Consider the following 20,518-nt stretch of genomic DNA (forward strand, 5'->3'; position numbering starts at 1 on the left):
AGAACAGAGAAGTTTCAGAAGAAGTCGGTTTCAGCATTTTATCCGGATATTCCACTGTTAAAGGAGATTTTTTTAATGAAAGACATGCGGACGGATTGCAGCATCGGCTCGCAGCCGCTGCGACGCTCCGCCACAGGAAAAACACCTCTGTTGGAAGCCTTAAGGACAAGTTGGAACATGTCCAGCTGTTAAACAATTTCTCATACACTCACTCCACTGAAAGCCATCAAAAGCCGCCTGGATTTTACAAATGGTTATCAACATGGAGGTGTTTTTCCTGTGCCACCGCACCGTGCCGGCTGCGTCCCAACGCGCTGACCCGTCCGCACGTCTTTCATTAAAAAAATCTCCTTTAACAGTGGAATATCCGGATAAAATGCTGAAACCGACTTCTTCTGAAACTTCTCTGTTCTCTCACGACGTTCTGGATCAATAGAGCCTGAAATGTGGAGGTTTTCAGCTTGAAACAGGCTGACGATGGCGCCTGAGAGTGCTGCACGACGTCTCGCACTGTGGGAAGTCCTTAAAGTGACAGTATCACCTCAAAATCTCTCATCAGCCGTTAAAATTTTCACCGAAAACCAGCTTAATTTTTCGAACCGTGTCCACTTCGATGTGTCTCACAGGTTTAGAAAAAATTTTGATCAAACAAAGTGCCAGTCTCTCAGCAACTTCTCAGACAAAGGAATTCCGACGAGGGGCTGGACGACTCCTCCCACAAGGAGTGCTCACAGACGAATGACGTCACCGACAGGCGTGGAAAAACTCACGCATGCGCATGAGGGTTCAAGCATGTCTGACGTAAAAACATATGAATGAAATCCATATAGTTTTTGAAAAAAATAAAAAGGACCTATACTTTATTGACAGCCCTCGTATGATGCAATGCATTCATCAGCAAAACCTCAAAACCATGTCAAACCCCAGTTTGGAAAACTGGAAAAAGATCAGGCCTCCAACCCAACTTCCTTTACCACTTTTTTAATTTTTTTTTTTTTAATGAGCCCCTAATAATACAGAGAAAGATGAAAGTCAAGTGATCATTTTCATTCAACTAATCTTTGTACAAATTTCTGCTGCAACGTAAGGAGTTTATTTCTGATAACTCGTCTTTGATTAGAGATCCATGTTTCTGAGTCTGTTCACTCAACTTTGACCATGACTGATAATCTTTGATCTTGATGATTCTGATGTCATAACCTAAAATATTAAGTCTCCCCTCATAATGTCATGAGCCAGAATGTTAGGTTTTCCTTTATGGTGTCACCTTTTTGCTTATTGTAAGATGTCACAGGGCAAGAACATTAGGTTTTCCATCAGATGTCAGGAGCCCTGAATGTGTTCCTTTATGATGCAATTGTTGTGTGTTGGGGGGGGGGGGGGTTTGGCTGGACAAGGTTGGGTTGTTTTGTGTTTATTTTCCTTCCCAGGTGATTTGGGGCTGTTCTCTGAGGAAAATGTGCTGCAGAAGAGTCTCTCTCCTCTGTTACGATGATTGGCTGCACCTGTTGCATTCTCGTGCGGCTCTCTATCAGGACAATCCACGACACCTGTGATGTTCACGTGCAGATCTGAGGACTTCCAGCTGGTACCATTGTAGTGATGAAGAACTACATTTAAACCAGCAGTGAGTTGGATAAGATTTCCGGAGAATACGACCTTGTGACGACCGTGTGGGGACGCTGAGGGCCGTTTCATCGCGCCTGTGAAGGAGGACGAGGGTGAGAGACAAACGTTGTCAGCACACGGCAGAGGTGAATATTCTGAAAAGTTTATCCGTGAATGTAAATTGGCGTCTTATACGCAGCTATAAGTAATTATTGGTGGAAAGTGCCTGGCGTGCTCCTCACGGCAGTGGCATGCGGATTAATGATCCTCCACTAGCTGTGAGCAGCAGCCTCCTTGAATTAAGTTGGAATTCAGACCTAAACATGTAGCTGATAAGTTTGCCTCCAAACAATATTTCGTAGTAATAGTGTTGAATAATCTCATCTCTGTTCCTCCTTCGCAGAGTACAGTTCTGGGAAAAAGTCACCTGGGGGGGTGTCGGCGGAACTCCTGAGTCCTGAACGTTCGGACTCCAACTGTTGAGACGCTGAGAGAGCGCACCGCCTTTTCACCTCACCAGAACTTTATTTAATTAGTATTTTATGTATAGCACAAAGGGGAGAAAAATAAATGGGTTTTCTTTTTGGAACTGCTTCTGATTATTTCATGCTGGGTTCAGTCAGATACTGGACCGCTCCTCACTCCGCGTCTTATCCATAACAGCAATAAAGTAAAAATACAAGGTTTCCTTTTCATGTAGTTAGGGGACAATTTTAAGGTCTTCTCTATATAATCATGGGACAACAGCTTAGATTTTCTTTATAATTTTACAGACTCATAATATATGGTTTTCCTTTATGATGTCATTCTGGTGTCATAGGTCTGAATATTATGTTTTCCTTTTGACTGTTATGGTATCAGTGTTAGGTTTTCTGTTATGGTATCAGAGTGTTAGGTTTTCTGTTGTGATGTCACAAATCAAAAATATTGACCTTCTACTGCATTGTCAAAGGGCAAGAATATTGGATTTTCTTTTACTGTATGATGTAATGAGCAAGAACATTGGATTTTTCCTTCAGATGTCTGGGGACCAGAATGTTAGGTTTTCCTTAATGATGCAATAAAACAAAAATATTGAGTATCCTTTATGATATCCCCAGGATAGAATATTAAGCTTTTCTTCATGATATCATGGGATGAGAACTTAGATGTTCCTTTTACATGTCATGTGGTCAGGACACAAGATTTTCCTTTATTATGTCACTTTTATAATGCCATTATGGTTGAATATTAGGTATTTCTTTATGATGTCATGTGGTCAGAATTGGTTGTCATGGTGTCAAATGTTTTGGATTTCAACCAGGCAAAAATAATGACTTTCCACTGCATCATCATAGACAGCAGGGTTCCTGTACTTGCAAGAACACTGGAGTTTTCCTGAAGAGGTTATTTTTCTCAGTAACCCTGATACTAGAAACACTAGAAAGATGATTGGGAGTGCATATAAATAATAAAATACAATGTCATATTCTAATGTATATGTGACATCACAACTGTGTCATCACATGAACATCAAATTCTGTGGTGACCGATGTTGTCTGTATGATCATGAGAAGTACAAGTCTGTAAATAAATATTTACAAACTTTACTCACTTCTTTTGATTGTGATTTGTTATCAACTCAACAATAATTTTCTCTTGCTGCTATTGTGTTTGCAGTATTCACCAACACTGTTCTATGAATGCTCGTTTTTTTTATTGTGAATAAATTGTGATTAGACGAGGACTTGCAACATTATATCATTCTGGCCTATGATTAATAATTTAAATAATTAAAGCAACAGGAAGGACTTCTGTTAAACAATGTCTCACCTGTTTTGGGAATCCAGACTGATCCTGAGGATCTGTGAAAGATGAAGACAATTTGTGAGTCAAAAATGTCCACCACCCCACAAAAAAAAAAAAACACATGAAAGCGATGATGAGACCACAGTGAAACCCAAGCCCAGATATAATCTGTTTTCCTGTTTTACAATCCTTCTTTACTTCACCTCAACATGAAGCTGTGAATGAGGATGCAGAAGGCAGATGTTACATCCAAGTTCCCAATTTCTTTACTCATATCCACAGAACCCGAAAATTCTTTCAGAGCTGCTATGGGTGTTGTTTCGCTTCATGTATTTTTACAACTCTCACTATCAAAAGTGGATCATTTATTTAATATTAATCAGCTCACCTATTATTTATAGAGCACGCTTTTAATTAATATATAGGCTGTGGAGTGAAAAGACCAAGTTGTCTGTCTTCTATCGCTCAGATCTTCCTATTTTCAGTTTTATTCACAACTGCACTGGCCTGTATCTACTGAACAAAAAGTATAAATGTAACACTTGTTTTTGCTCCCATTTTTTGAGATGAGATGAACTCAAAGATCTAAAACTTTTTCTATATACACAAAAAAACCTATTTCTGTAAAATATTGTTCACAAATCTGTCTAAATCTGTGTTCGTGAACATTTCTCTTTTGTGGAGATAATCCATTCCACCTCACGTGTGTGGCATATCCAGGGAAGTATTGTTATTCAGGGTCTAAATATAACTCTTCAGAACCTTCACAGATGTGACCTGGGACAAGCACCAAACCCTATTTTATTTTACATCAACAAGGAGAGGCTTTTAATGAATATGATTCAAACCCTTGTCAACCCTTTCCTGTCAAGTTCACATAATTTGACAGGAGACTTAATTACAGGCCTGACTGCCTTAACTACATAGCATCGAGCAAGTGAGAAGTTGTCAAAACTAGGAAAAAATGTTTTAAAGTAATAAAAGAATCAGAGTAAAATGATTAGCAAAACAAGTAACAATGATTAGTAAATGTATTTCTGAATCATCCAAATTATATCAAAAATCAATCAGAAAATTATTAAGCTCACAAATACCACACTATTTAAGGCAAACCAAAATAGTCTGAAATGTTTCAAGGTTTAATATGCTGATTTAATAAATCAATGAACTTTGTTTAAAATTATTAAAATGGTTAAAACTGTGGATTAGTTAATTTGTCAAAAATTTAATTTCTCTCCATAAAATAATTTAATTCTTTAATTTAATTTAATTTGATCTAAATCTGTGACTGAATGTTATGGAGTTATTGTGTAAAAACACCAAGAATGGTGACAAAGGTCAATTTCAGTTTGTACATGTTGTGAAAGTGTAGTGACACGGACCCACAACAGGGGGCGCAAATGAACGGTCAATAGATGAGCCAAAAAAGTAACAATTTAATGTTGTGAAGGTGCCCAACGAATATACAGACAATTTCAGAATCTGATAACAGTCAATCCACAAAGGTGACGTGTGGGCAGGCTCGAGGATAGAAGACGTCTGTCCTGAGAAGAGCCGGAACCACACGATTTCCGCCGCCACCGAACCTGGTGAATACTGGAGCCGCCAAGTCCCGAATTCCCAGGTGATCACCGTCCCCGACTGTCGGATCTGGTACTGCTGGCGAAGAACAAAGACAGTCAAGTGTGGGTGTGTGTACACCCAGTAACAACAACGGTGGGAATGCCACCTCCACCTCTAACACACACTCGTGCAGCGTCTGTGTATCCACTTATCTGATGGGAAGTAGGACGAAACAGTCGCGACCCACGCCGGTCCTCTGGTTAGACAGCTGCAACACAATAGCTCTTGGAATCAATCAATACAGGCAGAGAAAGTTACCTCCATAGAAGTACGATATCTCGGCGATGAGGTGGAGATGACGTCTGGGTTTTATGGAGTGAGATGATGAAGAATGAGTGACAGCTGTCAGGAAATAATGAGTGACAGCTGTCACTCCGGCTGTGTCCGTGGCGGCAGCGCCCTCTCGTGCCTGAAGCCCGCACTTCAGGCAGGGCGCCCTCTGGTGGTGGGCCAGCAGTACCTCCTCTTCTGGCGGCCCACACAACAGTACAGGTGTCTAAAGTTAAAGTTGCTTCGATCTAAACTATACCTTTTTGGAATCTTTATGTTCAGACAAATAATCTGGTACACTTTTCAATATGATTGGAGCATTTTTAAATTTTGACCCCTGTGTAATTTGATCCCTACCTGTTGCCACTCGAGTAATGTCTAAGGAGTTCTGTAGTTGCATCACAATTTGAAGGATTCCTCTTTAAATATTATCTTCTGCTCTATTCCCCTAAAAAGGAGGTGTTTTAAACCTTGTTCATTTTTTTCTTTTTCTCTTTCTTTTTCTTTTTCTTTTTTTTTTTACACCAGACTGAGTTTTTTTTTTTAACAATATCTTATTTGGTAGTGCATTTCAACAACCATCACTCTAAGAAATGAAACACAGGGGTTTTAAATGTAATTAATACTATTGTTTTCAATATAATTGCAATTGTTAATTTTAGGGATTTAAGTAATAATGTTTCATTTGATTGAATTAATTTCAGCTACAATATTGTTTTGCACTTAATTGACAATGTTATGTGGAAAAAGTTACCTTAACTTTATCAATTAAATTCAACATTTTATTTCTTACAGTGTACATTACACTCAAAGTGGATCATTTACTTTAAAATCAAAAACCCTTATTTGTACAGATTGAACCCTTTGATTATATAACATCATGTGGTGACACGTTTTCCCGCTCTTATCTTCTTTGTGCTGTTTATGCCTTTCTTGGACTTTGGATATCATGACAAACAGGGATCTCATTACTTTACCTTCTGTAAATAAAATGTTACCAAATCATTATCTCAAAAACAACATACTGAGCTTACTGTTTCGTTAACTTCTTATGTCTTGGTTCAGCACATAAATGCATAATTCAAAAAACAACTCTGTTGTTCCGTGCCACCAAACAGTGACAGCATCACTTCCTAAAATTGCATTTCTTCACCATCAGCAAGTATGTGGCTAAACAGTTCCTCGGCTTCAATCGTGTTATGTCTGAAGGGGCCATAAACCCTGACACTTCACACTGATTCCTGGCCAAAGTTTAACAGACATCTTGAAATCATTTTCTCAGCAGCAAAAGTCACTCATGTTCATATCATACACATAGGAACATTGGGTGTCATTTTTCACTCATGTTAATGAATTCACAACTGTTATCTTTTAATTCCCAAACATGTAATCATGTAAATTTCAGCTTTATTGCCCCCACTCTTTCAGTTCCTGTTTTTTTCCCACCTTCAGCCGTTTATTTGTCAGCGGCTTAATAAACACCAGCACTATGCTTGTTTTGAACAGGCCAAGATCTAAATATCTGAAATATAATAATGGGTCAATATCCACATATGAAAATGTTGTTGGCTTCCCTCATGAGTCTCCTGCCAGCATGGTCACTCAGTTTTTCAGAACTGTGTACTTGTACTTCCATAAAACAGTACCATACTGTTTGTATTTCTTAATGACTGAAGTCAGTGACTTATTCAGTGACTTGCAAATGTTCATGTATCCATCCCTTGACTTGTCTCAAGAAAAATGGCTGTGAAAATGGAATGTGACATGTGTATTGGTTTTGTAAATATGTAGTATGATATACAGTTCTGAGAAATGTATTATTCAACTTTTCCTCTAAAATTACTGTAAAATGTCTGGAATCGCTTTTCTAAAGAATCATGAGGATGTACTTTCTGTGGCAGCTAAGGAAGTTCAACCTGTCAAAAACAATGATGGTGAACTTCTACACTACCATCGAGTCCATCATTTCGTCCTACATCACCGTCTGGTATGCTGCTGCCACTGCTAAGCAGTGTATCATCCACACAGCAGAGAAGGTGACTGCCATCCCTACAGGCCCTGTACACCTCCAGGGCCCTGAGGTGAGCAAGGAAGGCAGTGGTCAATCCCTCTCACCCAGGACACAAGCTTTTTGTCACCCACACATTTTTTAAGTGCCAAGGGAGTGGTGTTGGATGTTCATGTGTGTCAGATGGCTGAGGACCATGAGGACTAAAACCTCAAGACACAAAAACAGCTTCTTTCGATCCACAGCTTATAAATAATGGCAGTGACCCCCATTTACCCTGCCTCCCCCGACTCCCACAAAGTACAGATTGATTATCCCTGCACTGAAAGGTACTGTACATCTGCATGCCTTGCACAGCCCCATTCTACTATGTTATATTTATTTTACAGTGAACATAGTTTTGCCTATTTGTCTATTTGACTCATTTATTTCTTACAGAAGTAGTTTTTCCTTTTCTTTTTATTGTTGTTTTTGCACCAATGAGACCAGATCAAATTCCTTTATGTGAGAACTTACTTGGCAAGAAATTTGATTTTGATTCTGATTAATTTTGTATTCCTTGGCTGATCCCATGTAAGTATCATAATCAGATATTCAGATGAGATCAACCAACGAATTAAAAACACTTTTCCAATTTATTATTTACTATCATATAAGACATCAGGAGCAGGCGAAAGTAATTTTACATGATGTGATATGTGAACATGTAATTTGTAAATGTTTTCTGCCATCCCCTCATTACCCCATCCCCATAGAGACGGTGCCTGCTCCCAGACCACCAATAACCACTAAAAATCTATTTAAGCATAAAAATTCAAAAAGAAAAAATAATATAGCACCTTCAACTGCACCACAGACTAAAACAGTTAAATGTGGTCTATTAAACATTAGGTCTCTCTCTTCTAAGTCCCTGTTAGTAAATGATATAATAATTGATCAACATATTGATTTATTCTGCCTTACAGAAACCTGGTTACAGCAGGATGAATATGTTAGTTTAAATGAGTCAACACCCCCGAGTCACACTAACTGCCAGAATGCTCCTAGCACGGGCCGAGGGGGAGGATTAGCAGCAATCTTCCACTCCAGCTTATTAATTAATCAAAAACCCAGACAGAGCTTTAATTTATTTGAAAGCTTGACTCTTAGTCTTGTCCATCCAAATTGGAAGTCCCAAAAACCAGTTTTATTTGTTGTTATCTATCATCCACCTGGTCGTTACTGTGAGTTTCTCTGAATTTTCGGACCTTTTATCTGACTTAGTGCTTAGCTCAGATACGATAATTATAGTGGCCGATTTTAACATCCACGTTAAAACCAGGCTCCCTCAGCCTGGTTGGAGCTGAGGGAGAGAACTTTAATCATATCTTAGATCTTGTTCTGACTTATGGTATGGAAATTGAAGACTTAACAGTATTCCCTGAAAACCCCCTTCTGTCTGATCATTTCTTAATAACATTTACATTTACTCTGATGGACTACCCAGCAGTGGGGAATAAGTTTCATTACAGTAGAAGTCTTTCAGAAAGCGCTGTAACTAGGTTTAAGGATATGATTCCTTCTTTATGTTCTCCAATGCCATATACCAACACAGTGCAGAGTAGCTACCTAAACTCTGTGACTGAGATAGATTATCTCGTCAATAGTTTTACATCCTCATTGAAGACAACTTTGGATGCTGTAGCTCCTCTGAAAAAGAGAGCCTTAAATCCGAAGAGCTTGACTCCGTGGTATAACTCACAAACTCACAGCTTAAAGCAGATAACCCATAAGTTGGAGAGGAAATGGCGTCTCACTAATTTAGAAGATCTTCACTTAGCCTGGAAAAAGAGTCTGTTGCTCTATAAAAAAGCCCTCCGTAAAGCTAGGACATCTTACTACTCATCACTAATTGAAGAAAATAAGAACAACCTAAGGTTTCTTTTCAGCACTGTAGCCAGGCTGACAGAGTCAGAGCTCTATTGAGCCGAGTATTCCTTTAACTTTAACTAGTAATGACTTCATGACTTTCTTTGCTAATAAAATTTTAACTATTAGAGAAAAAATTACTCATAACCATCCCAAAGACATATCGTTATCTTTGGCTGCTTTCAGTGATGCCGGTATTTGGTTAGACTCTTTCTCTCCGATTGTTCTGTCTGAGTTATTTTCATTAGTTACTTCCTCCAAACCATAAACATGTCTATTAGACCCCATTCCTACCAGGCTGCTCAAGGAAGCCCTACCATTAATTAATGCTTCGATCTTAAATATGATCAATCTATCTTTATTAGTTGGCTATGTACCACAGACTTTTAAGGTGGCAGTAATTAAACCATTACTTAAAAAGCCATCACTTGACCCAGCTTTCTTAGCTAATTATAGGCCAATCTCCAACCTTCCTTTTCTCTCAAAAATTCTTGAAAGGGTAGTTGTGAAACAGCTAACTGATCATCTGCAGAGGAATGGTCTATTTGAAGAGTTTCAGTCAGGTTTTAGAATTCATCATAGTACAGAAACTGCATTAGTGAAGGTTACAAATGATCTTCTTATGGCCTCAGACAGTGGACTCATCTCTGTGCTTGTTCTGTTAGACCTCAGTGCTGCTTTTGATACTGTTGACCATAAAATTTTATTACAGAGATTAGAGCATGCCATAGGTATTAAAGGCACTGCGCTGCGGTGGTTTGAATCATATTTATCTAATAGATTACAATTTGTTCATGTAAATGGGGAATCTTCTTCACAGACTAAGGTTAATTATGGAGTTCCACAAGGTTCTGTGCTAGGACCAAGTTTATTCACTTTATACATGTTTCCCTTAGGCAGTATTATTAGACAGCATTGCTTGAATTTTCATTGTTACGCAAATGACACCCAGCTTTATCTATCCATGAAGCCAGAGGACACACACCAATTAGCTAAACTGCAGGATTGTCTTACAGACATAAAGACATGGATGACCTCTAATTTCCTGCTTTTACACTCAGATAAAACTGAAGTTATTGTACTTGGCCCCACAAATCTTAGAAACATGGTGTCTAACCAGATCCTTACTCTGGATGGCATTACCCTGACCTCTAGTAATACTGTGAGAAATCTTGGAGCCATTTTTGATCAGGATATGTCATTCAATGCGCATATTAAACAAATATGTAGGACTGCTTTTTTTTTTTTTGCCAACAATATTTTTATTGAATTTTTCATTTAAGGCAAAAAGAACATTTGCAAACATTTAACACATATGAAACATGGCTTGCATTCAGATATTTACACTTGGGGATCTAAATACTATTTCTTTAAAGTAGAGTACATTAAACATAAAAGAGTTTCATTTTTGAGGTCCACAGAGTAAATAAAAAAAAATAGATAATAATAAAGGTCTATTCTGCTTCTTCCATTATGTTTGTTAAATCTTTTGTTGTAATATTTTTAATGAATGGGTCCCAAATTTTGTAGAATTGGTTTTGTTTATGTCTGATTGTATAAGAGATCTTTTCTAAATGGAGTGTAGTAGCCAATTCAGAAATCCATCTCCCTATACTTGGACGCTTAATATCTTTCCAACAAATTGCTACCAGTCTTTTTGCTAATAATATACACAAATCTAGAAACATTTTCTGACTTTTCTTGAATTTTATTGCCTCTGGACAAATGCCAAAAATAAAAAAAAACTGGAGTAAATGGAATCTGGACACTTAATATACTTTGAATGTGGATTGTCACTTCCCGCCAAAATATTTGTATTTCTGTACATTGCCAAACACAATGGAAGAATGTACCTTTTTCCACGTTGCACTTGGTGCATGTGTCAGGAATAGCACAATTATATTGATTTAGCTTTTCTGGAGTTATGTATGTTCTCATCAGCCAGTTGTACTGCAGCAGATTCAGGCGTGTATTAATAGTCTGTGTTTGTGCTTTTTTACATGTTTCCTGCCACATCTCTAATGAAATGTCAGTACCAAAGTCCTCCCTCCAAGCCTCCAGTTTTTTTTACAGATGTTTCGGTGCATTCATCAATCAGGTGTTTATAAAATTTTGATATTAGTCCCTTTGCCCAACAATCCATTTCCATCATTTTTTGTAGGACTGCTTTTTTGCATTTGCTCAATATCTCTAAAATTAGAAAGGTCTTCTCTGAGTGATGCTGAAAAACTAATTCATGCATTTATTTCCTCTAGGCTGGACTATTGTAATTCATTATTATCAGGTTGTCCTAAAAGTTCCCTGAAAAGCCTTCAGTTAATTCAAAATGCTGCAGCTAGAGTACTGACAGGGACTAGAAGGAGAGAGCATATCTCACCCATATTGGCCTCTCTTCATTGGCTTCCTGTTAATTCTAGAATAGAATTTTCTTTCTTTCTCTTTTTGGTCTGTATGCACTACTCGGCTTTGCCTTACAATATAAAGTGCCTTGGGGCAGCTGTTTGTTGTGATTTGGTGCTATATAAATAAAATTGATTTGATTTTGATTTGATTTGATTTCTTAGAGCAAAAAAAGAGTTACCGCCTCAAAGTGGACTTTGAATCTGTAAATACGGTGCATCAGGAAAGTACTCAAGGCACTGCACTTTATCTTTTATGTTACAGCCTTATTCCAACATAGATTAAAATCATTTTTCCCTCAAAATTCTACTCACAACATCCCATAATGACAATATGAAAAAATATTTTTTTTTTTTGAAAATTTTGCATTTTTGTCAAGGATGAAAAAAAAACACACACATACATTTGTATTCACAGCCTTTGCTCAATACTTGGTTGATTTTGACTTTTGGCATCAATTACAGCTTCAAGTCTTCATGAACATGATGGCACAAGCTTGGGGCACCCATCTTTGGGCAGTTTTTGCCCATTCCTCTTTGCAGCACCTCTCAAGCTCCATCAGGTGGGATGGGGCACATCGGTGCACAATCATTTTCAGATCTCTCCAGAGATGCTTAATCGGATTCAGGTCTAGGCTCTGGCTGGGCCACTCAAGGACATTCACAGAGTTGTCCTGAGGCCACTCCTTCACTCCTTTGATATCTTGGCTGTGTGCTTAGGGTCATTGTCCTGCTGAACGATGAACCATCACTCCAGTCTGAGGTCAAGAGTGCTCTGGAGCAGGTTTTCATCCAGGATGCCTCTGTACATTGCTGCATTCATCTTACCCTCAATCCTGACTAGCCTCCTAGTTCCTGTTGCTGAAAAACATCCACACAGCATGATGCTGCCACCACCATGCTTCACTGTAAGAATGGTGTCTGGTTTCCTCCAAATAGCTTCTCCTCTCTCCCCAGAGGGATGTTGGAGCTCTAATAGATTGACCATCGGCTTCTTGGTCTCCTCCATGACTACAGTCTTTACCCCCGATCACTCAGTTTAGATGTGCTGGATCTGAACTCCTTCCATTTACAGATGATGGAGGCCACTGTGTTCATTGGGACCTTCAAAGCAGAAATGTTTCCGTACCCTTCCCCAGATTTATACCTTGAGACATTCCTGTCTCAGAAGTCGACAGACAATTCCTTTGACTTCATGCTTGGTTTGTGCTCTGACATGCACTGTCAACTGTCAGACCTTATATGTAGAAAGGTGTGTGCCTTTCTAAATCATGTCCAGTCAACTGAATTTACCCTAGGTGCACTCCAATTAAGCTGTAGAAACATTTCAAGTATGATCAGTGGAAACAGGATGCACCTGAATTCAATTTTGAGCTTCATGGCAAAGCCTGTGAATACTTATGTACATGTGATTTCATAGTTTTTATCTTTTTAATACAGTTGTAAAAAATTTTAAAAAGTTTTTCATACTGTCATTATGGGGTGTTGTCTATAGAATTCTCAGGAAAAAATGAATTGCATTCATTTTGCAATAAGGCTGTAACATTACAAAATGTGGAAAAACTGAATACTTTTCAGATGCACCGTACCTTCACATGATAACACAAAACCACCTCACTAAAGTTATTACCTTTTTCTGGCTTGTAACAATCAACTAAGTTTATAAGAATATTTCTTTCTTTTTATTTTCTTTATAAAATTATTTTGTTATTTCTCGTTTTACCTGCAAACACAGCAACAACCAGGAGTCCCAGAAAAAGAAGTTTTGCAGCCATGTTGACGATGGACGTGGAAATAAAGAGAACTTGGGTGCGTGTCTGTTATTATCAGTGCTGATAAGAGTGTTTGTGTGAGTGCAAGCAGCTGGTAGACACAGATCAACAATTGGCTGGCTGCAGGGGCGTAGCACCAAATTCTGGGCCCAAGGTACTTGCCATATTGAAGACCCCCCTGTTATATTCTTTTTTATTAATGCAAACACCAAATTTCTAATGCGTAGTCAAACCAGGTCTAAATCATGTATACCTTCGATCACACCTGGGAGCCAGAACCCTTTTTAAAGTTGGGGGAGCACGATTGCATTGGGGAGCCTGGGGGACCAAATTGCACCATTTTCTAGAAAAAATGGTGCAATTTGGTGCATTCCCGTCTGTTAAAAAGCACAGGAATGCACCAAATTGCACCATTTTTCTAGAAAATGGTTATGAGCATTTTTAGATGCCTACTGTTATATGGCTGGGGGGGCCTGGCTGCCGGTTTGTTTCTGTCTTTTGGTTTTCCTCCCAGGTGGCGTGCGTTTGGGACTGAGTGGCTGTGTTGCTGAGGCTGTCAGGACCTCATCCTGATCACCTGCGACTCGTCAGGACTCACAGCTGTGGTGCATCTGGATGGATTGGAACATGTTGGCATTTAAGACTGGAGTGCACAGTGTGTATTTGCCAGAGACTCGACCTTGTGACCAGACGGGTGAGATCGTCGTCTTGGGAGCCATCTCATCAGCAGCGGATGCTGAGAACGTCCAGGTTTGATGCACAGTCTGTGAAAGAGGAGGGGGTGAGGTTTCACGCTCGTCAGCACACTTCCTGAGGTACGTTAGATTTTGTGACTAACAGTTATACAGTCAGTAAATGTGGTGTCCCTCACACCTTATTGTATTGAGCTGTTTGTTAGTCATGTATCAGCTTTCACTGCAGTGGAGTTTTGTGAACTGATTGTTCCATGCCTGCAGGTTGGGAAGCTGATCAGTAATCAAGCCAGGAAGTGTTTGCTGTTTGTACACCTTTAAGTGTTCTGTGTGTAGAGTGTGGACTCACATAATGGTTCCTTCTTTCACAGACTCGGTTGTTGAGGCCACCTGGAAGGTGTCGGTGGGGTCCTTGGGTCCGAAACAGCTTCTGGCTCCGGACCGTTAGCGCTGCTGGGAGCGCACCACGCCAGGCCGCACCTTTTGTTATTATATTATCACTGTTATGTATTAAATTCAGTTAGCCTTTGAACCGTGCTCTGCTTATTTCATACTGGGTCCTTCAAACGCTGGTCGGTTCTCCGAGCTGCGTCCGACACATAACACCTACAGCAACTATCTCAACCAGTGACAACATATTACAGCAAGTATTTTAAAGGCCTGACTAAAGTGTAATGTGTTATATTTAATAAGATATTTTCATGAAAAAGACACAAATGTGCAGTTTACTGCATTTTATTTATTTCTTGTGTAAAAACACAGCTTAGATGTGGCTTGACCGAAACAAATTGTCATTAAACTTAAATAAAACAGGGATGAAGTGGAGGTTTAAGAGTCACTAGGTGTTCACAGGAACCAGTTATTTCTATATTTATTTATGTTCATTGTTAGTTGGTTTAATCTTTTCTGTTTTGTTTTATCAGATTCTTTTTGTCTGTTTCTCTAAAACTGTATTGTGGCATTATTAGTTATTATTACTATTATTGTTGTTTCTGTTATTATTATTGATATATAAATAAAAATGAATGAATAAAATTTACAATTTGTAATACATTTGACTCTTTTATGACAACAAATGATGAGCCATTAATTATTATACAGAAAACAAATGTGCTGACAGCTGCAACAGCTTAATGCTAACTTTAACATCGAAAACGCCATAGACATTTGCTAACGCGTTAGCATTGGTCCCGTTTTTAAGTTATAAAATACATCTATCAACTGTTTCAGAAGACCATAACAGGTCAGATTAACGTAAAAAGGTGAATATTACTCACAGATATATGCTCTTTGGGGTTTTAGTGGGGAAAAATTAAGATTAATGCTACGTTTACACATAACGACGACAAGTCACAAATGCCACAAAGTACACATTCTTGGCCGCTGATCACGAATGTGATGATTCGAGGCAGAGGCGTCAGGTGTCCTCAGGAACTGCTGCAACCTGTTACCACACGTTATGATTAATGGCACGTGTTGACGGAGAATTATCAGGAACCATTACGCACGGTCAAGAATAGTGTTCCGCGTTGTTACGCGCTATCGCGCGCTATTGCGCGTAACAGCGCATCGTTAAGTTCTGTCACGTTGTGAACGAGGTGAATTGTCTCCACACACACACCCCCATATTCATCCAACCGAATTCAGATCGCACCAGTTTTTCAGAAGAACTTTGTGACTGCATGTGTAGTTGGGCTCTGTGCCATGGAGTGGCGCAGAGAGGAGGAGGAGGACAGAGCCAGATGTGTGGCTTCATGCGGCTCTTGTCTGGCGCATTTCCCCAAACATCAGGCACATGCAGCAGGTGGAACACCTGCATGAGCGCGCTGAAGAGCACTGAAATTTGACTTTTAGCCGACTTGGTGTCAGCAATCAAACAATGTTGTGCAGCGCAGGGTTTAATTGTGCGTGCGCTTCTTCCTCCGCCGAAATGGAGGAGGTGCAGAGATGTCTGGCTGCACGTGAGTCTCCTCTCGCTCCTCTGGTTCAGACTCGCTCATTGGTTACAGCAGGTGGAACTCCTGCAGGAGCATCCTGAGGAGCTTCAGCAGGAACTGTGGAACGACATTTGGAGCCGAGTTTAATTGTGCGCACGTGACAGAAAACTGATCCGTCGTGGCGCGCAGTGAAATGTGACGCTGCGTTACAAGTCGTGTCAAAGCTTGACAGTTTCTGTGTCACTTCGTAATAACGCGTGACAGTTTGGGCTCCAAGAACCATCACAGGAACCACTACGAATGTTGTCATGTTCTATTAAGGATCAATACTCATCAAGACAGATCAATACGCTCAGTTGCGACCTCCACGACGTGAGACGAAATGAGGGTGGTGTGTGACATTCGTGGAAGAGTTTTTGACCGGCAAAAACATGCTCCACGAATATCAAGAATATCACGCACCAACACGCACTGTTAAGAAACCTATTCAGATGCATTAAGTCACATTAAGAATGTCAGGAATGTGTCACGAATGACAGAAAAATGACATTCGTAACGCGTCTTGGTTATGCGTAAACGCACCTTTAGCGAAATAAAACACTGAATCAACAAAGCACCAGATTGAAGCACTGCTTCGATCTGTGAATTACTGCTTCAATCTGCGACTCACTGCTTCGATTGGTTCAAGGTTCAAAGCAAAGCTGCGCTGCAGAAATGGTTGATTTATATGGAAGAAACAAAACATTTGTGGTAAAACAAAGTTATTTAACTAATTGATGACTAAATTAGTTAACAACTATTTTAATAATCGATTAAATTGATTAGTTGTTTCAGCACTACTAAACACCTCCTCTTTCTGTCAGATCCTATTTGCGATGTGTGTGTGTGTGTGTGTGTGTGTGTGGCAGCATGCGGGCCTGGACTAAACCATTGTACAACTGTGCAGGGGTGGAAGGGCCCTCAGAGATCTTTCAATATTATTGTTAGAGCAGAATTATGTTTTGCAACATTTATACATTCATTCTAATTATATTCTTTTACAACATGAATTGTATGGATATTAATAACATGCAACACATAAATGTATTTAATGCCAGTTTTTTGTGGGCCCCCCATGCTCTGGGCCCTGGGTACATAGTACCCTTTACCCCCCAGTCCGACGCCCCTGGCTGGCTGCCATCTGTAGATAAAGGGAACATGACACAGAGTTACAGCTTCATGCATAACTGACACTCAGGCAAAATGATACATAAAACTATAGGGGTGCGTCAAGATGCCCTAAAATAAAATTCCAAAGGAGAAGGGTTTGTTTTTCTCCAAGGTTTTGACAAAGAGAGGCATTTACCCTGTAAAATGCAGTGAGTGAGTGAATAGACAGATGAGTCCACCTTCTCCAGGGGTCTCATGTACAAAGCGTGCTTACGCTCAAAAACCTGGCGTATATCCGTCTCAACGCCAACGTTCAGATGTATCAAAAGTGAAATGACAGTGGAAATGTGCCGTCACGCATAAATCCTGGCTGGTGTACGCATGTGTCTACAGCTATTGTTCCACTGTGGACCTGTAAAGATGATGCTGGGAACCGTCAATAATGCAAAAACAAACATCTGTTATGGTTAGGGGTCTGGATGGAACCGGACCAGTACTTGGTGACGGACTTACACGCTGGGAGCAAATAGAACTGGTTATGAACAAAAAGAGATTTATTTCCAATAAACAAATGAACAATGCTATGCTGGTTAGATGGCCTGCTGAGTAGAGAGTCAGACCGTCAGCTCATGCAGTTCTTGGAAAACAGTTCTTGGAATTAGTTCTTGGATACAGTTCTTAGTCATGCACAGTTACAGGCAGGAATGTGTGAGAGCGGAATCCAACAGAAACATGAAGGAGCTTAACTGGAACGGGGCAGAGCTGCACCCTCTGAGCTGAGAGCCGGAGAGTTCCAAAGCTTCAGATCAATCCTAGAAGCAACTTTAATTTTTCTGTGTAATACCCCATAGACCTCTCGCCTAATGACAGCTGAGATACGAGGTCTGTTAGAAAAGTATCCGACCTTTTTATTTTTTTCAAAAACCTGATGGATTTGAATCACGTGTGCTTGTATGAGCCAACCTTGAACCTTCGTGCGCATGCATGATTTTTTTCACGCCTGTCGATTGCGTCATTTGCTTGTAAGCAGCCTTTGTGTGAGGATGGGTGGAGTCTCTCGTCATTTTTTCTTTGCAAGGAAATAACGAAACAACTGGAGCAGCGCGACTGCATCAAATTTTGCCACAAATTGGGCAATAGCTGGGTGGAAACCATTTGGATTATTTAGATGGCTTTCGGTGACGATCCTCTGGGCATCACACAGATTAAGGAGCGGGACAACCGGTTTAAAGACGTCCACACAATGGTGGAGGGCGAGTCACGCTCCGATCAGTATCAACACGCTGAAATGACCAGATCATTTCCAAAGTGAACGCTGTGGAGATGTGGGACCGTCGTGTGATTATCCGAGAAATTGCGGAAGAGGTGGACATCAGCACTTTTTCGGCACATTCCACTGTGAAAGAAGATTTTGCCATGAAAAGAGTGGCGGTGAAATTCATTGGCACGAAGCTGATGGCGTAGCAAAAGTGCCTTCATGTTGAAGTCTCACAGGACATGTTGTAACATGCCAAGCTCGTCAACCATTCGGAAGATTCAGACGGTTTTCGGTGGCTTTTCAGTCGTGTGACTATCCGAGAAATTGTGGACAAGCTGGACATGTCAGGGCATGTTACAACATGTCCTGTGAGGCTTCATCATGGAGGTGCTTCGTGCCGATGAATTTCGCCGCCACTTTTTTCATGGCAAAATCTTCTTTCACAGTGGAATGTGCCGAAAAAGTGCTGATGTCCACCTCTTCTGCAATTTCTCGGATAATCACATGACGGTCCCACATTTTCACAGCGTTCACTTTGGAAATGATCCGGTCGTTTCAGCGTGTTGATGCCAATCGGAGCGCGGCGCGCCCTCCACCATTGTGCAGACGTCTTTAAACCGGTTGTACCGCTCCTTAATCTGTGTGATGCCCAGAGGATCGTCATCGAAAGTCATCTGAATAATCCGAATGGTTTCCACCTGGCTGTCACCCAGTTTGTGCCAAAATTTGATGCAGTCACACTGCTCCAGTCGTTCCGCCATTCCTTGCAAAGAAAAAAACGCTGAGAGACTCCACCCATCCTCACACAAAGGCTGCTTACAAGCAAATGACGCAACCAACAGGCGTGAAAAAAAATCACGCATGCGCACAAAGGTTCAATGTTGGCTCATGCAAGCACACATGATTCAAGTCCATCAGGTTTTTGAAAAAAATAAAAAGGTTGGATACTTTTCTAACAGACCTCGTAGGCTTGATTTTAACATCAGAAATTAGTGGAGTGATACTATTATGCTGCTATATCCATTGTCGCCTACGAACAGCTGCCTCTAAAAATTGGTCTGCCCTGCCTTCACTGCGCATGCGTCTGAGACTGACTCTGACTCTCTACACCCAAAGCAATCAAAGGGAATAATGTTGTTATTAACCATCAGATGACAAATTAAAGCTTCTTAAATCATTCTAAAGTCAGTTTTAAGCAGAAACGAAGCAGTTTTAAGCAGAAACGAGGTGATAATCGGTGAATCGCTACTGACACTCTAAAATGACAGGCGCAGCAGCATCATGTCAGACTCAGATGTGCTGCTGTGGCGCTCTGATCGGTCACCTGCCTTTTATTATGAAAAAATGCCGAATTTATGTGGAAATGATTGTTGTACAAAAGCTTCACATATCTGTCACTGAGACAGATGATGACTGGAGTGCAGTTTTAAGCAGAAATGAGGTGATAATCGGTGAATCGCTACTGATGGTCAGAAATTACACATGAGCATTGAAGGTAGGGCGGACAGATTTTTAGAGGGGACCGTTGGGTCGGCGACACTGGTTCTTCAAGGCCTCATAAAAGTTCAAAGTTTGGCACAAGGCTCCCGCCAGACACGGGAAATTTTATCATTGCAAAGTAACAACAAAATCAACATGTCTGTTAATGATAAAAGATAAATGTACCCATTTAAACTTCACAGTCCACAGATTGTTCACACTGTCACACAGGTTCAAAACTGGAAAGTTATGCTTTGCTATTTAACAGCTGGCTTCTTCTCCTGGGTTCCTCCTGTGCTCCACTTTCACCTACTATATGTAGTGCTGCTCCCCAGTGGTGAACAAAAGCTGAGCAGAGGTGGCGCCAGTGCTCAGAAGTACAGCAGCAAAAACCTGACGAGGAATTCTAATTTATCATAGAAAATAAATGTCAACATTGAACACAGAACTTTATCAGATTGCATCAGATCACAGAGACTCGAATGGCACCAAACTAAAACTTTGCATAAAAAATGCCATCCCTGAGTCACGCTGTAGCCTCTGCATCATATCACATTGTTTGATAAGATGCCACTCTCAGTACGTGGATGAAAAAGAAACCACAGGAATGTTGAGTTTTATTGATGA

At 40.2% G+C, this 20,518-nt stretch overlaps 1 long non-coding RNA gene across 1 annotated transcript; it reads right to left on the minus strand.

The window, feature by feature from the left end:
- Nucleotides 1-3,124: 3,124 nt before the first annotated feature.
- LOC117526522 lies at nucleotides 3,125-13,470 on the minus strand. Its single transcript, XR_004565317.1, has 2 exons — nucleotides 13,328-13,470; nucleotides 3,125-3,452 (listed from the first exon to the last, which is right to left on the minus strand). It is a non-coding gene; the product is annotated as an uncharacterized LOC117526522 (long non-coding RNA).
- Nucleotides 13,471-20,518: the final 7,048 nt, after the last annotated feature.

The sequence above is a fragment of the Thalassophryne amazonica genome, chromosome 15 (genome assembly GCF_902500255.1).
Source record: "Thalassophryne amazonica chromosome 15, fThaAma1.1, whole genome shotgun sequence".
Classification (NCBI taxonomy): Eukaryota; Metazoa; Chordata; class Actinopteri; order Batrachoidiformes; family Batrachoididae; genus Thalassophryne; species Thalassophryne amazonica.